Source organism: Haemaphysalis longicornis, unplaced genomic scaffold (genome assembly GCF_048455015.1).
Source record: "Haemaphysalis longicornis isolate Haplotype H1 unplaced genomic scaffold, Haemaphysalis longicornis Haplotype H1 scaffold_115, whole genome shotgun sequence".
Classification (NCBI taxonomy): Eukaryota; Metazoa; Arthropoda; class Arachnida; order Ixodida; family Ixodidae; genus Haemaphysalis; species Haemaphysalis longicornis.
This window is the reverse complement of record NW_027526220.1, coordinates 152316-158609: the sequence shown is the minus strand read 5'-3', so window position 1 is coordinate 158609 and position 6294 is coordinate 152316.

Sequence of the window (6294 nt, the reverse complement as noted above, 5' to 3'; positions counted from 1 at the left end):
CCCGTTTCCCCTTTTTTAATTGTTTCAGAACGTGTGCAAGGTGAAGTCTCATCACACCTTCATAAAATAGATTATTTCTCGCTTCAGTTCGTATTCTGTTTGCGTGCTCATTCTTTGTTAACAACCAATTGCATGTTTTACGAAAAAATAATAAAACTCGATCCACGGAGTGTGATTAATATCTACTGAAAAAAAAAGGAGCCGCATGTACGACCGTTTTCTATAACACCTGGCAATCACTCTCCGTAGATTGCGTTATAATGACAACAAACTAATTCTCCAACATTTACAACTTCACTACCTAATTACAAGTAATCTAATCCACGGCATAGCGGTATACTCGTCCTATCAGCATAGTTTCATATAACTTGCTTTGGATACATTTAATAACACATGAGTTAAAGCCGTTTTCTTTAATCATACACTCGCCGTAGATTTCCATGCTTCGATGCGCAACAGGCAGTGTCGGAAGGCCAGCTTACAAAGACCAAGCTTCCGTCGATCTTCGCATAGTCGGCTTTACCTGTAAACACAAACGCTTTGCTGGGAACTCCGGAGGGAGCGTAAAACGATACAAGGACACGCTGTAGTCAAGCCCAGCCCAAGAACAGCGTCGCTGTTAGAAATACAGAAATGGGAGAGCATATGTGAGACACAATTTTGTCACTGCGCGACGGGCAAGATTAGTTATCTGTCATAGCAGGGCAGGGCGAGCAACGCATCTTCACTCTCACCCTCGGCCGCTGAAGCGTGTGCGAGCAAGACATGTTGAGCAAAGGAAGTGACCCCTGGCGCCAATCTCTGAATGTGATCAGCGCTACCGTTTGAAGCGAAGTAAAAGACAGGCTAGCGAGCGTGGTTGGACGCGCAAGCGCACATCGATGTCTCGACACCAGAAGTGCAACGTCAGGTGTCGCGGCAATGCATTTTGCCACGCGCTCGCGTGCCCCGGCTTATTTTGACGCCGCGTGTGCGTGTGCAACGCCATCCACTCTTTCATTTCAGAGACAGCTCGTCTGCAGTGTTAAAAACATTCCGATTAGGCTGACTTTTACTATGGTTTTCCTACTCTTCTCTCTGTTGTTTTTTGGTGCTTTCTCTCTCTCTCTCTCTCTCTTTCTCTATCTCATTAACCTAGACAAAATTCTTTCTTCTGCTGCATTATTTTGCCTGTCATGATTGATTGTAATAAAAACATAACTCTTCTTGGCCAATCCCCCTAAGTGGATATGCGCCATTTTTCGGGCCACCACCACCACCACCACATTGCGTGACTGGTGACTGTTCCTACTCGGACTGATTTTCTGAAAGTACCTACCAATACACCACTATTTCTTGCACTTTCCTAGTAACAATATGATAGGTGTGCTGATTTGACATATTTCTATGAGAAGTATAGCGATTTGCACTTTGCTAAGTTCAATGGCATTTGCCATTCGTTACACTACAGGGAGATGTCTATGTCGTTTTGTGACTATTGTGATCGTTAGTGGCGACAATAGTTTACAAAACGCAATCGTAAGCAAAAAGTCGGAGTTTTGATGTGAAGTTTCAGGGCAAGTCGTTTATACAAATTAGGAAAATAGTGGTGATAGACGTGCCCCCTGCGGGACATAGGATGTTACGTTGGTTAGATCGGACTCATGATGATCAGCAGAGGTGAATTGTGTGGGTCCCTTCAGGCAGGGTTCGATCCGTGAGAGTAAGTTAAAGGAGTGTTTAATCGATGGTTTTGCAAGTAAATGGTTAAGGCTGACACGGTCGAAGGCTTAGAACTCTAAAAAGACATCGTGTGCTCGTAGGTTATTGTCTATTCGTTGTAGTAAGTCATTGGGGAATTCTTCGAGCTGTGTCTGACATGAGTAGTGTTTCCGAAAGCCGTGCTGTGCAGGTAAAAACAATTAACACATTCTAGGTGAGCCATTATATTAAAAGTTAGGACGTGCTCGAGAAATATAAAAAGAATACTAGTTGGGCAAATAGGGCGGTAGTTGGATACTAGTGAGCGGTTACCAGCTTTGAAGATAGGCACAGCGTGTTACAATTTACAATTGTCTTCTACGAACCCTGATTGCAATGGTTGTGTTAGTAATAAATACGGGATATGGCTAGAGAAGTATGCTGTGTTTTTTAACAGTTTGCTGTTAATCTTGTCGCAACCTTTTGACAAGGACAGCTTCAGATTACAAATTAGGCTGGTTAGTCTCTCAGGGCTAATCACGATATATCGGAACGTGTTGGATGAAAGCGAGTATGGTTGTGGGATGGTTTCGCAGCTAGAGATGAACACGGAGGTGAAGTGCTTGTTCAGAACTGTTGTACATTGATTGCGGTGTATTGGTTCACCATCAGAGCTTGATAGTTCGAGTTGTTCGCACGTACACTTGGGAGATAGAATGCGCCAAAATTCGCAGGGATTTGTTTTAAATGCAGAGCATTTCAGTAACTCACGATGTCACCCGCGTTGACGTCCGTAGTCCGCACCGTCGTTGTCCCTACTATAAAAAAATACTATCCGGCGCCCGGCTTCGATCCCTCGACCCTGCGGGCGGAACGCAATGTACATGGTGCTCTACCCACTGCGCCACAAAGCCGACACAGAATGGCACGCTACGAACGCGCCTTATATCGCTGACTAATTCAAATTACTGCTGACGAGCGCTCTCTCGTCAGCAGTTGCCACAAGTGCAACAACATTAACGTAACGCAAACTACTTAACGTCGTGCGCCCCAGAAATGCTCTGAATTTGATCGTGCCCCTCGCGAGGGGGATGTTTCATTGCGTCTTCTCTCGGTCGCGGGACCAGTGGCGCCATCTGGCGGAGGCGCGGCACAACTCGTAGCACTTTGAAAAGATGCAGCGCGAGCCAGCTGTGTGTGTGCGGGCCGCACTTGTACACATGGCGAGTGCATTTGCTGTCCACAGAGCAAAGCATTCGTGCAAGTAAGCCGTTGCAGTCAGTCAGTCAGTCAGTCAGTCAGTCAGTCAGTTAGTTAACAACTCCGCAAGCATTTGTTTTTTTTTTCTCTTTCTGCTCGGCGATAAACGAAGCAGGCGTCGATAGCGCATTTTTCGGCAACATCTCGCACAGACGAGCCACTATTCAGCTGTCATGTACACCTAAGAATTTGTTCTCGCCTTTTCTTCTTTGTTGCTTTTAGTTTCCCCCTATGTGCAGCGTTTCATCGATCACTGTCATGTTGCACGCACGAATGCCGTTTCTTTTACTTCTGTTGATCAGTTTTCACAGTTCTGCTAATTCAGCCTGATCCTCCGTACTCGAAACTTTCACGTTCTTACGTTTGTCAATTAGTTTCTTCGTTTTCTGAGTTAATTTTCCTGTTTGTTTCCTACGTGCTGTTTCTCCCTCAGATGCTGCTGATCCTGTGATCACTGTTGTTAGGTTGTCATTTAGCCTTTTTAAGAACTGATAGTAGATTCGAAGAAAAAAAATGTTATTTGCTTCGGTAAGTGCTTTTATGTGCTGTTTGGCGCACGTGTGGTATATTTCCCATGTGTCCGTTTTTTTTATTCGCTAGTCTGTAGAGGCGTTATTTTTGGTTTAGAATCAACTTGAGTTGCCTACTGAATCCCTGGTTCTTCGAGTCGGAGGTTACGTTTCCGTTGGTATGAATTATTTCTGTAATTCGAGAAGATTGTTTGTATACAATTCCCGAATGGCGTTCACGCAGCGGGATAATTACGAGTCACAAAATTCGCCGTAAAATGAGCAAGTTCATCATTATGGCTTCATAGTTCTCTTTCTTGATATTCCTCATTACTTTGTTTAATATTTGTTTTCCTAATGGCAGTGCTATATAAAAATATTGAAGAGATCGTGATCACACAAGCCGTGAAATGACGTCACGCTTCTAACTCCGTCGGGGCGCGTTGTTAATAGAAAATCTAGCGTATATTACCTATAGTCCCACGGTTTTTTACTTTAAGGTTGAAATCGAGTAACAGGTGGACAAGGTGGTTTGCTTCGTCCGATTGAGAACTGTTCGGCACGGAGAGTTGGGGCCAATTATTGTGATGAAAATTAAAGTCGCCAAAAAGGAAGGTAGGAGCATCGGAGTACGCCTTTAAAATTCCGGTGAGGGAGGGGCTGAGCACGTCCAAAAAAGACGGTTCACTGGCAGGTGGTTGTAGGATACGCCGATAACAGTTTTTACTGCGTGGGAATGATTTCGTACACAGTTCTTTCGATTATGTCATCGTTACACATAAGTGACGATGCTATGCTGTTTTTGACAGCTATGAGAATGGCTTTCTCACTACGTCCGATTAGTTCGCGGTGATACCGCAGAAAGTTTAGTTTAAGTGGAAATATTTCACGGTCAATATTGTCATATGTAACCACGTTTCGATTAAGATGAGTGTCCCAGTTTGCATCACATACGGAACTGTCTAGACGGTCACGCTTTGGTATTGCGCTGCGAATATTTGTGAATGCGTTGCGAAAGCTCAAGTTTGACAGATGCCGGAGATGGGTGGGGGGGGGGAGGGGGGCTGATGAAGGTTTGGGTGGGGCGAATAACGTCATTTACTGTTTTTGTTCAGGTGAGTGGTAGGTTTGTCGATTTCTGTTAGATTTTCAGGTGGTTTGGTACATTCTAGAACGGAGCCGTAAGCCGAATCGTAATAGTAGCACTTTATGCCGACATGCAGCCTGTCAAGACGAAGCTTAAGTGTACTATGCGCAGGTCTGATGAATTTGGGAAGCTTTGAGCGAGCAAGACGAATGTCAGAAGTGAAATCCTCTACTGTTGCAAAGTTTGTGTTTTTTTTAGTTTAGGCCCTCAGGGCAGTATTTTCTCTTTGCTCTTAAAGTTCATAAATTTAACGATTATGGGCCGCTTTTTCTTCATGGAAATGTTTTGCGATGCAATGCGCTCGCTCGATACTGTTCGGAACGATTTCAAATGAGTTTTTTTGCAGAACGCAAAAACTTTATCTTCCGACTCTTTCAACCTTTGTTTGTCATCGTCGATGTCAAGAAAGAGTAAAATGTTTCTACGCAGTCGGTTGCTCACGTCAATAACTGCAGCCTTGAGAGCTGCAGTGTCTTGTTTTAAATTACAGTATTTGACATTTGGGTGTGGCATCAGGATGTTTGTGAAACGCCTCTAGCTTAGAAACCCTGCTACAGAGCGTTGATATTATATTCCTTCATGCGTTTTGTGGGCTTCCTTAAGTCTTAGAATTCTTCGTGGACATCAGTCTGTTGCTCCTCAAGCCCTTTAATCACGTTAGAATGGCTGTGATTTCCTTAGTAGGGCGGGGTTTAGCTGGAAGTAGCAACAGTAGCTGTCTTAGTAAGCTTTGCACGAGCATGCAACTGCAGACACGGTGAATACAGTGGAAGTACAGGGTGATGGGGAACGACACCGCAATAATACAGTGATTACTAAAGCGATATTCTTTAGTACGATAGAGGTACCTATAACCTGGAACGTTAGGAGGGTGAGCAGGGTGCGAGTAACAATGTCGTGCCACGAGTTGTAGGCGATGTCGCACAGATTACATACGCCACGCTCAGGCCTCGTGACGTGTGACATGTTTGGCGACGACTGTTGCCAGTAGAAGGTTCTACTGCGGGCCAGATTTGCGGGTTACACCAGAGAGCGTAACGCTATCGCTTTTCAGACCATTGGAGGCTTTCGTTACCCCTTCGTCGAACTACGCATTTACCGTAGTGCAAAGTGATCATAAACGGTAAGGTGCCGGAAGCCCAAAATTGCAGTGTTCTCGTGTGTAGTAGCCCTATCGTTGTTAGCGGCGGCGCTCTCGCACTGCACCCGGCAGTGGCTTGAGGCCTTGCTTTTCTGGCTTCAGAGACGAAGCAATTATGTTTGGGCGTAATATTTTTTGTGATAGCTTTGAGCTAAGGTGCTAGGCATTTGACAGTGAAAGATTGTGGTTGTAGGATTTCTACGGGCGAATAAAAGTTTAAACAATTCTAGGAAACTGGGTTAACACATACAACAGACGGCGCTATTACGGGAAGAGGCTTCGTACATGGCTATCAGCTGAGGGAAATATACGGCATCAAGCTTTGCGTGCCTGCTGAGCAGATGTCGGTGCAGAAAGCTTGTTTCGAGAAAGATGCGAAATTTGCTGTTCCAGGAACTTCCCTCTCATCGGTATCTATGAAATCCAGTTATAAACTTGGGACCTGCCTTAAACACTCAGTGTTATGTGAAGCTTCGAATTTAAGCTGGTCAAAAGTTGTTTAACGGCGGAGAACAACTGATGACCAAATGACGTGTTTTAAGATTGCGTGAACGCTT